Source organism: Leptonychotes weddellii, chromosome 7, assembly GCF_054177405.1.
Source record: "Leptonychotes weddellii isolate Sample4059 chromosome 7, ASM5417740v2, whole genome shotgun sequence".
Taxonomy (NCBI): domain Eukaryota; kingdom Metazoa; phylum Chordata; class Mammalia; order Carnivora; family Phocidae; genus Leptonychotes; species Leptonychotes weddellii.
The window spans coordinates 99,136,142-99,153,090 of record NC_138375.1 but is presented as its reverse complement, the minus strand read 5'-3'; the positions used below and the strand labels follow the sequence as shown (position 1 = coordinate 99,153,090).

The 16,949-nt window shown below is 46.5% G+C and overlaps 1 pseudogene; it reads right to left on the bottom strand.

Annotated features, from left to right (window-relative positions):
- Nucleotides 1–920: 920 nt before the first annotated feature.
- On the bottom strand, nucleotides 921–1,015 carry LOC115936829 (U6 spliceosomal RNA; annotated as a pseudogene).
- Nucleotides 1,016–16,949: the final 15,934 nt, after the last annotated feature.

Sequence of the window (16,949 nt, the reverse complement as noted above, 5' to 3'; positions counted from 1 at the left end):
TGCGTCTAAAGACGGAATACCCTGAAACCAGCCACCTCCTAGAAAGATGCCTTCTTCAAAATGGGCTATCTTGGCATCCAGTGCCTCTGGGACGTTTTCGCTTGTTCATTCACTCCACCTCACTTGTCCCGGCAGCCTGCAGCACGGCTCTTGTATGTGAACAATCACCGTATGTTCATTCAACTCTTCCTCTTCGTACCTGCTAGTAGCAGCCTTTCTGGGATACATTTTTGAGTTTGTGACTCATCACCTTTCCCTTTCAAGAGTGTGGAGTCATCTTTGTTCTCAATGACTTCTACTTTTCTGAGGCTGAGTATCTTCAAGATTTAGGGTCAGTCCCTCTCCAACCACCTGCAAATACCTTTAAAAATGAGTCCGTTCCAGGGTATAGTTTTTCTTTTATGATACCAAATTTATTCATAATACATTATGCAGGTGTTTTGATGGGAATCCAGAAACATCTTGAGACACCATATTTCTCTGAAATGTGAGAATTTAAGACCATTGCTGTTCCAACAAGTCTTGTGTATAGAGCTTTTTATTGCATTCATTTGCATTATTTTGTTCACTTCTCAGAACTCTGTCAATTAGCAACAGCTTGATCTTGCAGATGAGAATGGAACACAGAAAACTCACCCAAAGTCACATACTTGGAAGATGGTGGAGCCAGGACTAGACCCAGTGTTCTCTCTACTAGATCATTCTGCCTTTCAGAATTAAAGACAGATCAGACAATAAGATCATTCCAAATCTGGCACATGACAGGTTAGAGCTGGAAGGGACCCTTCTCAGTATCTTATTCAACCCCCACCTTCCTAGACATTCAGTACATGTATCTAATTAGGAAAAATGCAAATTATTTGACTGTATACCTATAAATATTATCCCTAGAAAGAAAAGGAACATTTGGTAAATGTACAAAAAATATGGGAAGAATTTGCATGTTATCCTTGTGTAAGGACCGTGTTAATCTTATCTGTATTGTTCCAGTTTTAGTATACATGCTGCCAAGCAAGCTCCAGAATATTTTAAAATGAATATACTGCAATAGAAAATACCAAACTGTACCACATATGGTAAAGGTCAGTATTGTTTTACTAGACTTTTGTGTTGGTTGCATATATGTGTAGATATCATGGGTCATGATAGAAAATTTATTTCCTGCTGTGGATTGTGCTAACAGATGTTGGAAAGCCACTGGTATGGTAGAAAGAGCGTCGGAATGTGGGTTCGATGACTTGACTCCAGTCCTTGCTCCGCCAACAACCACCTGCGTGAGCTTGGCCAACGAACTTGACCCGCTGGGGCTCCAATTCCTTATTATTAAAATGAGCAGGTCGAACTAGATGTTTTTGAGATCCCTTTCTCTAAGACTGTGTCATTCTGGTGATCCTCTCGTGGCCTTGATGAAACACAAAAGGCTTTCAGATGAGAAAGGTGGGTGGAGGGAAATGTCAGGAGCAGCAGGGCAAGCATAAGCCAGGTGCAGATGCCTGACTTTACCCACAACAGCTGCTGTCCTGGTGCTCATTCTTGCTGCTTGTCATCATGCTGGTAGCACCCCGAGATGCTGCTGCCACGAGGGTGTGAATGATGACCATGGTTAAATCCAAGTTGCAGCCTGTGGACGGTAGTGGAGGTGAGGACTGCCAAGCACACACACCTGGTACCACTCTTGGCACTCCTAGGTGATCAGAAGCAGTTCTCGATGACAAGCATGATAAATATTCCAAGGAGGAAGCAAAGGAAAGGCAACCGAAATAGACTAAGTTGAAACCTAGGAGCCATATTTCCTCTACAATCTATATGGCCCCGGAGTAATAAAGATTTTCCTTAGGAAAAAAAAAAAGAGGGGAGCCACTTCAGAAAATATGCAATGTGAAATGCTTAGAATAATTCCTTTTCTGGTGTAGACTGACACTTAGTTTTCTGTAAAGAACAGGGACATGTTATCACTTTTCACTCCTTCGATGGATAAGATGCAAAGTTAATTTCATGGTGGAGAAACACCCGAGAGGTTGCTTGCTTTCCATTAATATAGAAGACGTTTTTTTTTTTTTTTATTTGAGAGAGAGAGAATGAGAGACAGAGAGCAGGAGAGGGAGGAGGGTCAGAGGGAGAAGCAGACTCCCTGCTGAGCTGGGAGCCCGATGCGGGACTCGATCCCGGGACTCCAGGATCATGACCTGAGCCAAAGGCAGTCGCTTAACCAACTGAGCCACCCAGGCACCCAATATAGAAGACGTTTTTGACACCAGCACATAGGACGTGTATATGTACACACAGACACACACACACGAGAGCTGATAAATACATTAAATGGATAAATTATTGATTGATCCAGGGGCAGCATGCAATATGACAAGAAATGAGATGTATCTGTGTAATATGCATGCACGTGTAGAAATCGAGGGGCGTGTTTTCTTTTTTCCTCAGGTAGAAATATCATGCTAGAAAACATTTTGCCTTTGAAGAACAAAAGTACAACGGCATTCCAAAAATTGAAGGTTATAGTTTTGCACAATTGCTTATTATTCATTGTGCTTGGGGATAGGGCATGGAGAAGACAATTACCTTTCCCAGCCTGGATCTCTTTAGCATGCTTCAATTTAGTGTTACCCCCTCGGTAAGATTTAACAAGATGTGTCTATTGGCCTGCAAAAAGAAACCTGGTCGACAAGAGCCTTGAGAGTCAGGAAGCAGATCAGAAGTAGACTTGGTTGTTGTGAAACACTGTGTACTTTTAAAGAAATAGATTAATAATGTAAGTCATTTTAGTCCTTGTGGAGGGCACTGAACTGTCAGCGCTGACGGCCCGTCTGCAGCCCAGGTGCATCATGGGATAAACCCGGAACCAACCCTGCCCTGTCCCACAGATGTGCCTCTTCCAATCCCTCTAGCTGGACTGTGGAGAAAACACAGCCTGGTGGTTGTATCTCACCTTGACCGGGGCCCCGCAGGAAGCACTGCTGGACAGAGTGGGGAGGAGATGCACTTGCTAGACTCTTCTTTTTGCGTAGGTGACTGGGGAGGTATAAGAGATCAGTACCTTCCGGTCATGACCTATGGCGACGGGCACTAAAGCCATGAGCCTAATGTGGGATGTTGACGTAGCTTCTTCTGTAGTTACTCTATTTATTTCCAAATGACAAAAACAAAACAAAATCCGAAACCCAAACAAAAAATAACTCCAAAGTCCCAGCAACAGGAAAAAAAATATCCAGCCCATACTAACCGAGTGGCTGTTATTTTTGGCTGTGGGCTGGCCTGGGGAGACGCTCTTTGGCTGGCTGTCCCCATGCATGGCTGTCTGACTGGAATTTTTGTGAGCCGGGAAAGGCATGGTTATATTTGGCCTCTGGAAGGGAAGTCGCTGAGATAGAAAGGCAGCTTTGGATCATAGGGTTTGAGCCCATGCCAACGGGAGGGGAAGCAACTTCCCCATTTCCAGCTGAGGAAGCTGGTGGGACAACCAAGCTGGACCTTAGGCAGGGTTTCGTGCGGAGGCCTGCAGGGGAACATAGTGCCTGACTGGACTGCCCGAGGAGCTTGGTCCAGGCCAGTGAGACCAGCTGAGACGGCCCGGAGGGGCAGCTGGGCTCAGCTACAGTGCCTGCAAAGCAGGACACCCTGCCCTCTATTTTCCTTCATGTTGTCCCCCAGCGCTCAGTCTAGGTTATCTCCTGGTATTGTATTCATGGAAGTTTCCATGTCATTTACCAGTTATCATTCATATGCCCTGTGTTCACTACTAGATGGTGAGTGTTTCGGTTTTACCTCATGATCCACAGAGCTTCCATACACGAGGACATTTTAAGAACCAAAACTGCCTGATGATGCCCTCCGCCTCTACATTCTGGGTTATGTGTGTATATATATACATATACATATATGTATGTATATATATATATATATATAAAGTTAATGATTAAATCTTCAGTTGTGTTATAAAAAGAATGACACTTGAGTCATGATAGAAAAACAAGATTGTTGTTTATGAATATACCACTAAAATATGCATTTTCTAAGGCTCATTGATTTATTTCCAATTCGAGAAACCACATAGATGTACAAAATGGTTCATTAGATATTCATTATACCTCCTTAGCTGCTTTTATTAGAAGTGCCCATGGTGCCAATGGCAAGGTTGATGTTTTCAGGGGTTGAATCAATGCTTGAAACTCATCAATTTCTCATAGGCAGTTTTGGTTTAAGGTATTCTGATGATTTTATAGAAATGTTTTATCCCATTAAAAGCTATAACTTAAACTGCGGTGCAGGGCAGGCGCACATTAGATGATAAATGGCTTTGTATAAGAGATTTCAAATTTGTCAAATCTGCATTAAGGAACTATATTTGAAATTGGTTGGAAGGTTGGGTGAATTATCCAGGTGCAAATGACATTTGTTTTATGGATCCCTCTGAAACAATTCCCCCAGAGTTTTCATTTGAATAAATCACATCCAAGTTCAGCACTCCAGAAACAGCTAGCGTGGTAGAGTGGCATTAGATGCTTTTCTGGTTCCTCCTTTTAGGGAGGAGGGCTCGATTTTCTCATCTGTAAAGGAGGTGAGCCTAGATAGCCTGGAGGTATGAATCTTTATACCCTCTCTTCATTCATTCACTCACTCATTGATTCATTCATTCATTCCACATGTATTTGTTGAGTAGGTGTGGGCATGTTCTGTCACTAAAGAAATGGCAATATATAAAAACCTAGACCTCGTACTCATGGAGATGATATCCTAGGAGAAAGACGGTAAACAAGATCACTTTATAGATTGGTAAGTGCCATGAAGACAGTAAAGGAGAGTACTGTAATGGTAAGTTGTTGGCAGGTGGCCCCATGCCTCTCTGAGAAAGGGTCCCTTCGGCTGAGGAGAAGCCACCAGAGCGAACATCTGGAGGAGGAGCATTCCAGGAAGAGGGACCAGCAAAGGCCATGGTGTGGCAATGCAGTAATGTGGTCAAGGAAGAGAAGGGCCTAAGTGTTTTCCTCCTGGGTCTTCTTGCCCCACCTCTAGAGCTGTGAATATTCTGCTGCATGAAAATAATGAAGCCAAAGGTGTTGTGGGACGGGTGTTGTGGGACAGGTGCAGAGGGAAGCGAGAGGGAACACTGGGGCTGGGGTGGATTGCCCTGTTAAAGTAGACTAGGCTACACTACAGTCCTGAATAGCTCCACATCTCAATGCTTTTATTTTTTAAGGATTTATTTATTTATTTTAGAGGAGGGACAGAAGGGGAGGGAGACAAGCAGACTCCCCGCTGAGTGGGGAGCCTGATACAGGGCTTAATCCCAGGACCTCGAGGTCATGACCTGAGCTGAAATCAAGAGTCCAATGCTTGACCAACGGAGCCACCCAGGCGCCCCATCCACATCTGAATGCTTTAACCAAGCATGGTTTTTCCCTGCCTGTGTAATGCCCTAATTGGGTTCTGATGATGCCTCTGTCAGCAGGGAAGCAGATTCTTGCTAGCATGTGTCTCCACCATCTTGAAGTCCTTTATTTCCAGTCTTATGAATTGGGAGGGGAGAATACATAGAAGGCTGGATTGAATGTTTTAGGGCCCAGGGCTATACTGGCCACTTGAATGGAAACCAGATCCATGGCTCTAAGTGTAAAGGGAGTCTGGAAAACAGGATCTTGCTGTGTCTTGAGGGAGGAGTAGCTGAATTGGTGAACATCAAGCCAGTCTTGGCCACCATAAAGAAAGTGGGAAAAGAGAGGATGCTCTCCCTATACCTTAAAGACCTACACAGCATATGTTCCACTGTGGCCAGGAATGCTGGCAAAGGGGCTAACATGCCTCACAACAACGACTTCTCCCCATCCCACCAGACAATACACAAAGAAGTAGGGGGCGGGGAGTCCTAATCAGACCTAGAAGGGAACTCACGTAGATGAACCCCACTTTAGGCTCAAACTCAGTCATTTCAATGCTTGTTAAGAGTCTGGAGGAGATGCCAGTTTTGATGCTAGAGACTCCTAACTCCTATTGCCTGGCCTTCATGGCTTCCTCCCATCTGACTTCACCCCATTTAATCCAACCCTACTGCTCACACCTCAGATCATCCGCTCTTGCTAGGCTTGACTTCTTGAGGCTTCCCACTCAACAGAGAGCAGACTTCATCTCCTGTGTTCTCACTCTTACTCCCTTGCAATGCTCCTCTCTGTCAAATCCCACAGTCCTTCTTACCTTTGTGGAATCTTCCCTGCCTTCTCAAACTTCAGTGGAGTGTAATCACAAAGAGGCTGCATGTCTCTTCCATTCAAGCCTCAAGTGCTCAGGTGGGTCCCTGTTTCCCATCCTCTAGAGACATTTCATGCAGATCTTACTGCTTTCTGGATCCCTTTCAACTATTAGAAGAGCCTCAATTTTGAAAATGAGGTTTATTTTCAAGTATTACAAGTCCAGTCCAGTCTAATGTAAATCTTCAACCTCACCTCCAAATTAGAGTTACTTACCTAAGTTTAAGTTCAGGGTTGTGCAGTTGAGAAGGAGGGGTTGATTTGCTGCTTGTCCTCCCTCCACCTCATGCCCCTTTGTGCTCTTCCGGGGTCCAATAATGACATTATCGGTCAGATTAGAGGAAGAGGGGCAAAAAATATATCTCACATCAAGAGTCCCTACAGGCTAATGTTGAGAGGCCACACAGTGCACTCCTTCCCAGCAGCCACCATCATCTGTTCTCTCCTGGGGCGCATTTTGGGCTACTTTGAAGAACCTCCTCTCACTAATCATATAAACCTCATCCTCCCATCCCCTTTCTCAGCTCCAGCCACTCTAGCCATCCTTCCACATCTCAGTGTTATGTTACTTCCTGCATCAGAGCCTTTGCAGTGTCATCCCTCTAGCTGGGACTCTCCCTCCCTAGCCGCTTGCCCGGGTAACTCCTAGTGATCTTTCAAATCTCAGCTCAAGCATCAATTCTCTGGACAAGCCTAACTTGAACTCTCAGCCCAGGGCAGCCTCTGATTATGCACTCCCACAGCCATTAATTAAGACATTAATTGTGTAAACTGTTGTTTAACATCTCTCTTCCCCACTTCAATGTGGATTCCGAGAGGTGTTGATAGATGTTTGTAGAAAGAGAATTAAGTGGATTTTCCCAATGAGCTCATGAGCACTTGGACATGCCAAGCAGATAGTCAGTACTCAGTAAATATTTGTGGAACTGACATGAACATGAAGGGAGGAGCCATGCCTATTAATCTCTGGATTTGTTATATGACTGAGCACATAGTAGGATTTCAGTAAATGTCTGTTACCTAAGTGTTTTGAACAACCTCTTCAGAGTTATCTTAAATAATGGAGAATTGGCTGAAATGCATTTCTGACCTGACCTGTGCCTTATGGGTGCTTCTGAACATCAGCAGAAGAGTTGCTGTGTTATCTTTGCCAAGCCGGGCTTCTTGTCTGCTGACTTCTTATTCCATAGTTTGGGAGGAACATGTTGTAGGAAGGGGACATGGGTAATGTAATCATAGATCCAAAGAGTGACAGGTTCTAATAATTTGTCCCTTAGTTCCCTTCAGTACATTTGTGTCTCTGGCAGTCCACCCAATCCAATTGTTGGAGGGATTGGACCCTCCAGCAGGGTCCCTAAGCAGGGTCCACCATATGTGCCTTCAACCTGACTTGCATGAAGACTTGTCTTATTAGTCACAATGAGTTGCAGGTGCAAAGACTGAGGGCACAACTAACTGTATGTGGAATCACCTCCTCACATACGAAATTAAACACTTGCACACTCAGAATTAGGTTCAAGTGGCTAATTGCACCCGGAAGTAGGTAATTGCAGGTGCAATTAGCTGCAAGTGCAATTTTTCACCCAAGACTAATTGCTCCCAAAGTAAGAAGATAGGGATTGAAAATTCAGCACTGAATGGGTGTGTGGTTATTGCAACCACCTGTGATTTTAATAGCCCTCTCCCTCTGACTTAGAGTGTGGTGGCCTCCCTTTGGTCTTTATGAATAGTTAGGTTGCTTAACTTTATCTGTGTATCCTTCTGTAGCATTCTCTTTTCAAGTTGAGTCTTCTTTCCCTTGCCAAGAACCTCTTTCTTCAAGACTTCTGGAATCCCTGGCTTTTTAAAAGACATATGTTCCTCTACAGTTCTTCTGTACCTAAAACCCCTCAGAAATAAGAAATGGTCAATAAGTTGGACAGCTTAGTGGGTGCTAACTTCCAACTTTCTTGAGGATTGTCATTTGAACATGATGAATGAAAAATTCTCCCCACTTTAAGTGAGGAAGAAATGGACCCTCCATCAAACTACCCAGAGAAGTATCTTCTCTAGCAGGTTCAATCCGACCTATCTTTTCCTAATAGCTTTTCTCCAGTGTCGGTATAGGATTCCACCCAAGAAAACAAAAACCACCATCATTTTAAAAAAAAAAAAGATTCTAAAATTAAAGCATAATTGGAAAAAAAGCAATGAATTTTAATTTAAGTTGGATTCAATAAAACTAACCAAAACTGCTAATACCACTCCAGAAAGTCTTTTGATCATATAACATGACTGAGGTAAGAAGTTGATCACCATAGTTATCTTAACAGAGAGTATTTCATAAAGGCACTTACTTACACTGGTATTAGCAGACTGAAATGGCAAAAAAGGAACCCTGAGGTATTTCAGAGGTAACTGCAGGAAGCAGCTACCACCCCAAGAGCTGGGAAAGCAGAGGCAAGAGGCTGGGTTATTAGCACCTAGAAGCTTGAAGTGTTACAGAACCTGGACTGGATTGCCCCACGGAAGAACCAAGCAGCACCCGGAGATCTTGGAGGATAGGAGGTTTATTTAATGCCTGCGAGCTCTGAGGAAAGTGATCTCCAAAGGTCTGAGCCCCAAGCACAAGCCAAGTGGGCAATTTATACACATCTACTTCCACATACTTGGCACTTTTGGCGCGTGTGCGAAGCGGGGCAGGGAGAAGAACACAGATTGGTGCGCGAGGGAAGCCGAGCAGGGAGAAGAACCCGGAAGAGCCCCGGGGGCAAGGACTGGGACTCCTTCTCTGGCTCGTCGGCCATCTTAGGACACAGATTTTTTCCTTATGAGAAGGATCTTCTAGAGCTCCGATAGATCAGGCATACAGACCTCTGGTGGAAGGAGGTTGCCTAGTGGCTCACTGCCTCCGCAGCCTGGAGTGGGGACCACACAGAGCTGGGACCCGGAGCTCTGAGGAGAGGGCACTCGGCGATTCCCAGTGCCTTGAGGAGCTTAGTCGGGGGGAGAACCTGCATAGTGGGACCCAGAGCTCTGTGTAGGTCTGCCCCCCAGCTGGTACCACACTGTGGGCAACCCGTGAAACCGCAGCCCATGTTCAGAAGGGGAAAAATGCCTTCAGGGTGGGCCACGGAGCCTGGGGCTTGTGGTCTTGGGTAGGATCAAACCTGGACTTAACAGGTCTTTATATAAGATGGGGAAGTGGCAGCTGCAGAGAAGAATTTCTGGAGACGACATGAAGGAGGCCAAGTGGAGTCTGTGCAGGGTGTGTGCTTTCATGTGTGTCTTTGCTCTGGGTCCAGCATTTTCCTTTGCACGGCTTTATTTTATCAGGAAGCAAGTTGTGTGTGTGTGGGGGGGTGATGGGAGAGAGGGAGAGAGGGAGAAGGAGAGAGAATACCACCGTCAGAGTGAATAGAAGCCAGTGGTGGCCTTAAGATGGTGATCGTAGCAGGTGCCTACAGCCAGGCCGGCCCACGCGTCTGTAACAGATTCCATCCTCACGGTTCACCTGACTGATCAATATCCCTTTCCTCTTTGCTGCTAGAGTTCAGAGCTGCCTGAAGTCCACCTCCTGACTCCTGCAGAATGCTGACTCCTCTGCTTCCCTGCTTAGTCATTCCAAGGTGGGAAGGGATCCCACTTGCTAAGCTGGTGGCGGCCTCAGCTGAATGCCAATCTGCCTGGGCTCTCGACCCCTTTAAACTCCCTCCGGCTGTGGAATCTGCTATTACTTAGATCCTGTGGTGCTCAGGGGCTGGCAAGGATGCCTGGTAAGGAAGTGAGAGAGATGACAGACCAGGGGGCATGGAGGAGGGCTGGAGGACTTTGACGTGGCCTGGGCAGCGCTCCGAGGGTCCAGGGTGCTCGCTGCTGCAGGAAGGTGATGTTTACTTGGCCGCAGGGCCAGCTGCTAATGGACTGCTTCAGCCAAGCATTTCCTGTTGGCAAGGGGAGCAATCGTCCCTTTGCCCTTATCACCCTGCTTGGTGGCAACTTAGGCTTCTCAAGAGGGGACATCTTAGGAGAAGTTGGGTCACCTACCAGTAGTTTAGACTAAGAAAAATAAATTTTTGCTTCTCAGGAAAACGAATAAAACCACATGAAAGAAAGTGCTGGATACAGAGAAAATAACAGCTTTTAAAAATCTGACTAGCCTACAACAGCCGCTAAGAGCATCTGACAATGCTTTTTCCATCCCTCCCCTGTGCAGATAGTTCATTGTTCATTTCATTCATTCATTCACTGAATCTGTAAGTATTAGCTGAGTGCCTACTATTGCCAGTGCCTTGAGGTAGGACCCTCAACAAGATGGATTAAAAAATCCTAACCCCAGGGAGTTTATATTCTGAGGGGAGGAAGGTCAGCTGTCTGGTACATACAATTTCTTACCCTGTTTTCACTTGTCAATCCATCTCATGAGCACTTGCCTTATTGTTACGTCATCTTCATACCCATTATTCTAATGACTGCTTACTTTTCCAGGTGAATGAATCAGTTCATTTACCATGTCACTATAGTCAGATAGGAGTCTCTTTCCCATTTTCATGGTTTTATTTTTTTAAAGGTTCCATTTTTTTTTTTTAAAGATTTTATTTATTTGAGAGAGAGAGAATGAGAGACAGAGAGCACGAGAGGGAAGAGGATCAGAGGGAGAAGCAGACCCCCCGCTGAGCAGGGAGCCCAATGTGGGACTCGATCCCGGGACTCCAGGATCATGACCTGAGCTGAAGGCAGTCGCTTAACCAACTGAGCCACACAGGCGCCCTAAAGGTTCCATTTTTTTAAAGATTTATTTACTTGAGAGAAAAGGAGAGAGTGCACATGCACGCAGAGGGAGAGAGAGAATCTCAAGCAGACTCCCTGCTGAGTGTGGAGCCTGATTCGGGGCTCGATCTCAGGACCCTGAGATCATGACCTGAGCCAAAACCAAGAGTCAGAAGCTCAACCAACTGAGCCAATCAGGCACCCCCCATTTTCACAGTTTTAAATCATGTTGTGATATTTGTGTAGTAGATTAAAGGTTGTTTTTTTTTTTTTCTGTGTTTTGGATATTTTCCTCCCTGGCCATATCTTTCACAGTATGTACGAGACAGGACTCTTGGTTACAAACAGCAGAGCCCAAATCTGGTCAACATAAGCAGAAAGGGAATGTATCAGAAGGTTATCCATCCAGTAGCTCACAGAATATACAGGAGGCTGGAGAAGCAGCAGGAATGCAGGGCTGGGGCAGCAAAAGTACAGCCCAGGTCCACCCCCAGGAACAGTGGGCTAGGAGCCCACAGTGTCCCTTCTCCTGGACACAGCTTCAGGGCCTCGGTCTCTTGACTCTACCAACATCAGCAAGAATCTTCATCGTCCTTGAACCTCTGTCTCACACCTTCCCCCGAGATTCCAAGTGTAGGGCAGGAGATCTGGCCTGGCCCGGCTGATCACCTGCCTGCCTCTCTTTGTCTTCAGAATGAGAGGAGGGAACAGCACATACTTCCTTGGCTGTCCTAGTAGGAGGTGGGTTTCTGCACACTGTCCCCCACTCCCCCCGCCACCGCTTCCCCAAGAGTGGTGGATCCCTGATAGGAAAAAGAAAAAATATGCACTACAAAGACATTCTCTTACTTATTCTATGTGTTTATTCTGTACTGGGGGTTGGAGGGGTGGGGACCTCATTAAAAGGACTGTTCGATTTTGCCTGCCTGTGGAGGGCACAAATCATGCTCAGCAGTGCTGGGGTATGGCCAGGGGTGTTTGGCACCTCCACTGACCCTGCAGCACTCAGCCCTAGGGCCTGGAATCACATGGGTCAAGTTCACACCGATCGGCTCCATTCTATGGATAAGGAAACTGGGGCTTGGGACGGATCTGTGGCTTACACAGATCACACGGCCAGGAAACGTGAGACTTGAGGATAGGTCTTCCGAAACCCACTGAGGTTACTTGACTCGTGCTGCTTCCTAGCACCCGGCTGGTGACGGGCATAAGGGGTGCCTGGAGCAATCTAGGCAAAGGCCCTTTCCACAAAGGGGCCTTTGTAACAAGCCTTTCTTTGTTTCGTCACCAGACTGTTCCCTGGAGTAATTAAGGCCTGTAGTTCTTAGATACAAGGCTTGCTGGCACTACTGGACAAGGTGCTGCAATCTGAGTTTAGATGCCGGGGTGTTGTTTGAAATGCACGAGCCAGGGCTCACCTCCTCCCACACACCTGGGCACTAGCTAGCCATGTGCTCGAATGGCCCTGCCTTGCTTGCCAGTTCCAATTATAAAACAGCACCCTCTGGCTCGACAGGATGGGCTGCTGGTGGGACACAGGCCTATCGCCATGGCAGCGTCTTTGGTACCTGCAGACAGACATCTGACCTGCTGCTGCTGCCCAGACGAGAGAGGTCGTAGCGTCCCGTGGGTCCTTCGGTGTGAGGCGGTGCAGACCTGCATCTTTCCTGCCAGTGCTCAGTGCCCTCCGGGGGTGGTGAGTAACTGCTGTCCTCTTTGTCCTAGGGGATCGTCCCCCTCAATTCCCAGGGGGCCTCGGGGGCCTGCATTAATATCCGCTTGTGTTGTCCTCTTTCCTCGGTGAGTCTATACCTTTGTGTTAGAAGTCCGTCATCTAAAGGTGGAGAGACGAACTTGACTCTCCCTGGAACTGGGATGTTAGCCTTGCATCAGACTTGTACCTCTGGGGACCATGACGGGGCCCAGACAGCACCTCGGTCTCTGCCCTCAGAGCGCCTTTGCTGTCTCTGGGGTGGCCACCATTCAGAGGAGAAGAGAGAGAAGGTGCTTTCATTAAAGACGGTGCCTGGCTTGTTGCCTGGCCTGGTGGCTGAGCCTCTGCTGGAGGCCTTCCCCCTACCTGATCCCCTTCTCCCGAACACGCTGGTATGCAGCTCATCTGCCTGACCAATCAAGGAAATTCAGGAGTTTAGATGGAAGTGGGATTTTGGCATCGGTAGAGTTAACATTTATAGATTCAACTATCTGTGTGAGCCCTTAAGGGCTCATGACATGAAGTGATTTTTAATCATGCTGAGACGCACATTTCCATCACACGCGGGTGGGGGAGTCACCTCACTCCCGAGAATCTGGCACCAGTGTTTCAACAGGGCTTGGGGCTCTCCATTCCTCCTCACCAAAGGCAGTCTGTGAGGGGATCTTCCCACCTTAGCAATATCTGTGGCTCTGGGCAGTCATGAGGGCCTCTGGCTGAGTCCCTTGGCACGTGTGGTGAAGGCCCTGGTGTCTCAGGCTCTCTCTTCATCACTCGCCCTGATGCCGCATGGCCCTCCTGAGCCCTCACGTTTGGGGTCAGGCTCTCTCAGGCTCACCCCGCCTGCTCACTTCAGGGCAGGGGCACTGGCACAGGCCTCAGGGGCAGCTCCCCTGGCTGCTGCCTGTAGTGGGGGGCTGCAGTGTCTGCTGAGAATTTAAAACCAATAATAAAATCGACTCTAAGTCAGTCTGCTTTTTATTACCCCCATGCCAGCAATTCTAAACAATGTCAGTGATAAAATACTCCTACCCCAAAATCTTTTGTTGGTCCATGTTCTAAACAATTGCTGTGGCGACTGTTGAATTTTAATTATATACAGTCACACAAATGTACATATATAAATATATATATATCCTTCAAATTAGCACATTTTATTACTTGTCCTTTAATAAAGAGTCTATTCCACCTGAAAGTTCATTAGGAGAACTCGCAGGAAGAAGAGTCCAGGATGGTTTGAGTTGGCTTCAGGCATAACTTGTGTCTCCAGCGCCCCCAGGACTTAGGTTTTCCTGCTTTTAAACAACAGATAAACAGTAACAGCGCAGTGATCGCGAAGCCAAGAAACAAAACCCGAGTTAATTCAGTTCTGTCCTTCCACATGACCACTTGGTGTCTTAGTGTATAAAATTGCATAAACGCCAATTAGTTCATACAGGAAATGTTTGGTTTTGAAATAGTATCTCTAAAATTGAAGTTTATTCCTGTGATTGTTTTAAAACTAACGAATAAGGAGAATAATAGTAATGACTGTTTATTACAGGATTACCACTGAAAATAATTTTGTCCCATAGAGGAGGGCATTAAAGAAATGATCCACTCCGGGTGTCGAACACGGGAGGTCTGTCACTGCCTGGGCCGATTCAGACAACGAGAATCCCTCTAGCTAGCTGGAACAGGAGGGGAGGAATAATCAGGTATTCAGTGGCCTGTGAACACTTGGAAGCGCTGGGCAAGCAGCTCCCAGGAGCGATGCCAGCTTGTGGAATTACTGTGCTCTCTGACGGGAAGGCGGTGCTCCCACCTCCCACGGCAGAGCCAGCCACGTAAAGACTCTGTGCCTTGCCGCTCCCCCCACCTAACTGGGCTCTGAATTGAGGTCTCATACCGGTGTATCTGATTGGCCAAACCTAATCCCGTCTGGATGGCTACCTGCAGAGGAGGACTGGAAACGGAGTGTTTCGTGTTCCAGGGTCTGCAGTATAGGATGGTGCCTGGGAGGAGCTCAGAGTGCAGGGAGAGCAAGCCGGTGACTAGCGTCCTCCCCACTGACACTGCTGGGTCTCTCTCTGACACCTTGCTTTGGTCTCTGGAGGGGTAAGGACCTCCCCAGTTTGACAGCCGGATTCTGTCCGTGCTGACTTCGGGGGAATAATGGCTGGCTCTGAAGTCAAGTGTTTCCGGGGAAGCCATTTTTGTGCTGTTCGGCTCTCCTGTCCTCCATGGGGTTCTTCCCCAGCTGGGTTCCTCATTGTGGCTTTCCTGCTGGGTGCATTGTGAGTGTGTTCTCCAGATCTTCACTTCACCAACTCACATCTGTTGGGAAAGAGTGGCTCCCACACCCCCCAGCTCTCCATGAAGCCACCCCTAAACCCCACTCCACTCACACACATGTGTTTTTATCATCATTATTACTCTTTTATAGTACCTTTTTTTTTTTTTTTAGGGATTGTTCGTAATACATGTTTGCTGATTAATGCAACTCTTGTCCTCCAGGAGTTTTTGCTACCATTCTTGTAACATTAAAAACACTCTAATTTGCGTCTACACTTGGGCCCCGAAACCTCAGCTCTCCTGTGCCTTGTGGAGCAGTGGGTGGTTGTGGGTGATGCTGGGACCAAGGAGTAGGTTCTGTGATGACCGCCTGGAGGGTGACTGCAGAGAGTGGCAGGATGTGACATCAGCATGGAAGTGCCAGATGAGGCTTGAACCCAGTAGCCATGCTGCAGCCTGGAGGCAGGGCCCACTGGGCAGCCACAAATGCTAAGTGAAGCTCTGTTCACAAGGCCAGGAGGAAAGAGCCTACAGCAGTCTGCAACCAAAGAAGCTGGATTTCTTTGTTGCAGCCTTTTTATGGCTGTGTGACCATAGACCATGACCTCTCCGGGAAGGGATGTTACTTATGGTGATGGTGGTTCTTCTTTCTGGCCAAGTGGGACTAGGCAAGGAACTGAAACAGAGAGAAGCAGAAAGAAGGATTTGTAGCATTCCCTCTGGAAATACTGCCTTTGAGACAGCACAAGTTGTCAGCATGGCAGGCTGACTCCTTGCTCTACTCCTCCCCACCCACAGCCACCACCAGGCCACTCAGAAATGTGTCCACAGTCCTAAGCCCCAGCATGGAGTGGAGCTGAGGAAAGGAAGTGGGTCCAGCATGTCTGTTTCCTTCTCCTTCCCAGTGACCCACACGGGTTCATACCAGTCTTCAGAAGCCTCTTCCTCTTCCTTCCCTGCCATTTGCTAGTGGCCTGAACCTCATTTTACTTCTGATAATGGGGTCAGAGAGTTTGACCCATTACCATCGCCTTCACTGATTATAGGAAGTCTCACTTCCATATTTCTTATTTTTTATTATTTTTTTAAGTAAAAATTACATATATTTAAGGTGTACAACATGATGATTTGATATACATATACACAGTGAAACAATTACTACAGTTGTTATAGAATGTGGATTTTTTTCCCCAGAATCCATGTCCTCTTCAAAGTATGGCTTCCCATTGCCTTGTAAGGACATAACATACCGCATGTTCAGTTCATGTCTATATATATTTGTATACACATACATGTACATGTACACATGCATGTGTATCTGTATATTTGTGTGAATATGTTTGAAAACAAGATAGAAGCTTATTAGCTCACCTAACAGTCCAAAATGACAAGGCATCTTGCCAATGCCTCCAACCAACTAGGAGGTCTCTCCAAAAATGGACATGGTCAAGATTAGGCTCTTCTCAAAAGACACAGCTAATTCCAACCGGCACATTAAGATTCTAAAGTTAAGAGCACGTTGTGAAATGTGAATCGATGTGACATTGTCAAACAAAATGACCTGTGGGCTTGGGAGGTTGGCATTTGTAGGAGGAGGCCAAAGTGTGCATTTTAATCTTGATTTCCTTTGGGAATACTTCCTCCATTGTGTTCCTGACTCTGATTATGTTCTTGTGCAATCAAAATAGCTCTAATACCCTGGACTGAACAATTCTTTTTCTTCCTTCCTCCCCTTCTTCCTTCCTTCCTTCCTTCCCTTGTTTCTTTCCTTCTTTCTATCAGCACAGGAAAAATTGTTTTGTTTTGTTTTTTGATCAGCAACAACTGCTTGGTTTTTGAGATGTAAGTGCACATGTGTGCACAAAATCCCATCCCAGTAGGAGGAAAAGGAATGGATTTAAAGTCCTGCTTGGTGTGTAAATTATTTAATGCACAGGGACCTCAAATGTTCAACCAGA